The sequence below is a fragment of the Monopterus albus genome, unplaced genomic scaffold (genome assembly GCF_001952655.1).
Source record: "Monopterus albus unplaced genomic scaffold, M_albus_1.0 scaffold149.1, whole genome shotgun sequence".
In the NCBI taxonomy this organism is placed as follows: Eukaryota; Metazoa; Chordata; class Actinopteri; order Synbranchiformes; family Synbranchidae; genus Monopterus; species Monopterus albus.
This window is the reverse complement of record NW_018128029.1, coordinates 128,202-132,260: the sequence shown is the minus strand read 5'-3', so window position 1 is coordinate 132,260 and position 4,059 is coordinate 128,202. Positions and strand designations below refer to the sequence as shown.

The window sequence follows — 4,059 nt, the reverse complement described above, 5'->3', positions numbered from 1 at the left end:
CATTTTTGTGTTTGTGAAACAAGAAAGATCTGAAATGAAATGTACCATGACACAAAGCTGCTTCACTGGTCCCCTCTGGTGTTTGAATCTGAGACTGTCTGTCCCCCTCAGGCTGTCCTGCAGAGAAGCAGGGCTTTGCGCCTGCTCTCTGTGCTTAAACCTTTATTGTCTATTCAAGGAGAAAACTCACATCAAAACACTGGGAACATTTTGAGGTTTGATAATAATGACTGAGATATCACTGCTATTGATGATTTACAGGCAGTGAATTAGAGTAATGTTACTACAGGTGAATGCCAGATGATGATATTTCAAGGTTAAAAATATAAAGCAAAGCTGACTATACAGTACTGTTGGCTAAATCATTGTTGTCTTTTTCAGTTAGTGGCAGAGAGGAGCAGAAGAGACATTTATTTATAGCCCAGACCATAAACACTTAGACGGTTCTCCATGTGCTTTGGCACATTCAATTTGAAATTAAAGCGCACAGAGTTGCAGCTTTAATTTGAGTAGGTTTAGGTCAGTATATAAGAACTGTATATATATATATATATACAGGTATATATATAAGAACTGTGCGTCAGCTAAAGACCCTTTAACACAGTACTGCCTTAATACCTACATTGCCGACTTCAGGAGGAAGAAAACTGACATCTTGCCACTGTATATCAAGCAGGGACCATGTGGAGAGGGTGCTGGCCTTCTGCTTTCTGGGAGTCCACATTAAGGAGGATCTGAGCTGGAATACCTCTGGACTGCTTAAAAAGGCCCAGCAGAGACTGTACTTCCTACGGGTGCTCAGGAAGAACAACATTTCCCTGCTGGTGTCGGTGCTCCATTGAGAGCATCCTTATATACTGTTTATGTGTATGGTACAGTAGCAGCACTGTGGCTCAGAGGAAAACGCTCCAGAGGGTCATTAATATGGCCCAGGAGATCGTTGGCTACCCTCTTCTCACTCTGGAAGAACTACACATTTTCACTGCCTCAAAAAAGCCCAGAACATCATTAAGGACAGTTCACACCCTGGACGTTCACTCTTTGAACTACTGCCGTCAGGTAGATGGTTCAGAGCAATCAAATCAAGGACCACTAGATTCAAGAATAGTTATAATTATAAAATTTCGTTGTACGTGTTACAATGACAGTAAAGGATTATTTTGTCTTGTCTTGTCTTAAATTGCAAGGATTCAAAATTAAGTGGACACTTACTAAATGTTTCTTGGGCAGCTGCATGTGGACAGAAATCAACCTTGATCAAATGATGGGAGGAGGAAAGGCTGGAGAAAAACGGATCTCATCTGTCAAGCATGGTGGTTCTCGTTTAGCTTCAGCATGTATGGCTGCCAATGGAGCATCGGCATTTATTGATGATTTCACTGCCAACATAAACATCAATGAATGCAGAGGCACACAGGAACCTTCTGTGGGCTCAGATTCAGCCAGAAATATCAGAACTCACTGGGCCATATTTCACCATTCTGCAGGACACTGATACTAATCCTAAAATGTTCAGTATTAGGCACTATTTTATTTAATTTAATTTATTTTATTAGTGAATGTGCTGAAGCTCTGAGCCCAGGACAAAGAATATGTAACTGTCCGAGTCCTTCTGGTCTGGCTGTATATGCCATTGTTGTCAGGGTTCTGTCCTACTGCTTCCTGTTTCGGGCTCTTATTTTGTCGCCACTTCCTGTTCCAGGTTCATCTCTGTTATGGACTTTTTATAGTAATCAGTGCTCATTGCCTGCACCTGTTTTCACCCCATTATAAAGCAGCCTTCTCCCACCAGTAACCTGCCATGTTGTTCTTGACTCTGTGCAGACTTTCCAGCGTTTTTGCTTTAGTGATTCGCGTTATTGACCCTGGATTGTTTACTGACCACCGATTTCTGCCTACCCCTTCTCATTGTTGTATGTTTATTCTGTGTACCGACTACTGGACCAGCTTCTTTGACCTCCCGTTTTGGATCCCTTGGCAGTTTTCGTTTGCCAGTATTGACCCTGGACTGTTCTGTGACTTGGATTAATGGTTTTTGGACTGTCACTGTATTTTCTGAGTAAGTGCAGTAAAAGTGATATTATTTACTCTGTCTCGCCTGGCTTTATAATTGAGTCTACCATTAACATTGTGGGTAGCTGTACTGGCCGCCCATGACAATTGGCACAGACTTTGCTGAACATGTGTCCCTTTCACTTGGAGTGTGTTGACCAGCAGCAGCAGGAGTGTCTGCTCCTCAATTTCCCCAGGCCTATGTTAAACTCCTTTTGTAGGACACAACCTTTTGATGCTTTACTTTTGTTATGTGGCTCTGGCAGTGTGATAGCAGACTGATTGATTTGTTGTGATACACAGCTTTCTGTTTGCCAGTCACAGTTCAGGCCTGTTGGTTTGTCACAGCGAGGGATTTACCAGTGGATGACTGTCTGCTTTACTCGCATTTACCTCAGGTTCCCGAAATGTGTTATGCTGGCTCTCAATGATACAAGACTGCAGTCCTGTAGACGGCAGGGGGATACACAGCTGTACCCTCCAGTTAAATACCTTAGGATGCACAGGATTGCTTCCTCCTGAGAAAAGGTTACTATCAAGGTAATGAGAAAAAAAAAACACCTACAGTAAATCATTTGGATGTGTAGCTGTTGTCTGCTCATGCTGTCTTTCCACTGCCACCAGGAACTGTACTCAGGCTGGCTGGCTGCCTGGCCCCAGTTCATGTTTGTGTTTCCATTGCACAGTGTTGCTCTTTCAGAATACATCATGTCTTGTGCACAACTGGAACAAACATCTAGTAGGTGTGCAATAGAGCAAACAGTTTCAGCAAACACAGCTCTTGTATTGGCTTCCTTTTATTTCTTTGTGATAAAAAAAAAAGATGGCGGGTCGCCTTATTCAGCTGAGCGACTTCCTGTTCAAGTTTTCTTTACAAATTAGAATGTAGTGACAGATAGTTGGCTTGAGGGTGGAGGGGACTCTTCGGGGCTGAGCAGGGCAACACATCATGCTTTTCAGCATGGGCTTTGTCCGCTTCTAAGATAAGTGAAATACACATGGGTACGGGACAGTTCCTGTTGGTAGTGGACTGAGGCTTCTTTCTACCAGGTGGACTTAGCTGATCACACAGCAACTTTGCAACAGTGGACTTATACTGTATCTTATTGTTAATGTGTAGTGTATATGCAGTACCTGACATGTATACAAGTAAGCATATGTATACAATTAATAACTGATTATAGATTATCACTCATTCACCTGAATCAAGATGTACAGTTTTGGGTCATTTAACAGTTTGACACTACTTTAGAATGTAATGTATCATTGGAACAGCCTATATTCTGCATAATATGGGTTTTAAAAGTAATATGTTTTACTCTATTTAATCTCTGACCACACTGTTTTACTGATTGGCATGATGTCATAGTGTACTCACACACCATGGAGGAAACGTCTCACTGCAGCAAGGGCAGAGGTTATTTTGGGGGTTAAGTTGCTCTATAAAACATTAAGTGAAATTGTATTTGCTTGCATTTTGTGAAAACTTAACATTCACTGAGTAGCGTTCTTTAAGGATGCTTCTGTTTACTCTGCAACTTTTTTTTTTTTTTTTTTTTTTTTTTTTTTGCAGTTGTGGCTATCACTCTGGGGGCAGTCAAAAAAACTACCAGACAAACTTTAAAGGGCAGCGAGCGCAGGTTTTTGTATGTGACGTCCAATCACATAAAAAAAAATCAATGCTATTTTCTTTATTTACATACATTAAACTAAGCTGAAACAGTAAAAAAAAAACATTAACTAAATAAACATGGAGGACAGCTGCATCAGTTTGCCTCCAAAATGCAGTAGTATCCAACAGGTTATAGTGAGTGGGCAGTTTTTCTGAACAAAAAGATTCTTACCAACATTCTGTGTATTCTGACAGTTTGACCTCCAGCGGCCTGCCTGACTGTCTGTTTTTTGAGACATCAGAAAACTGTCTGTGTCTTGGCTAAATTCCAAGACACATGTTGATAAAATAACAAAGCTGTAAACCTGTTATGTTGTGAGTCACTGCAGTGAGAA

General features: G+C 41.2%; 1 long non-coding RNA gene across 1 annotated transcript; it reads left to right on the top strand.

The window, feature by feature from the left end:
• Window positions 1-1,778: 1,778 nt before the first annotated feature.
• LOC109968429 (uncharacterized) lies at window positions 1,779-3,786 on the top strand. The gene is made up of 3 exons (XR_002276097.1): window positions 1,779-2,059; window positions 2,451-2,592; window positions 3,626-3,786. It is a non-coding gene; the product is annotated as an uncharacterized LOC109968429 (long non-coding RNA).
• The last annotated feature ends 273 nt before the right edge of the window (window positions 3,787-4,059 follow it).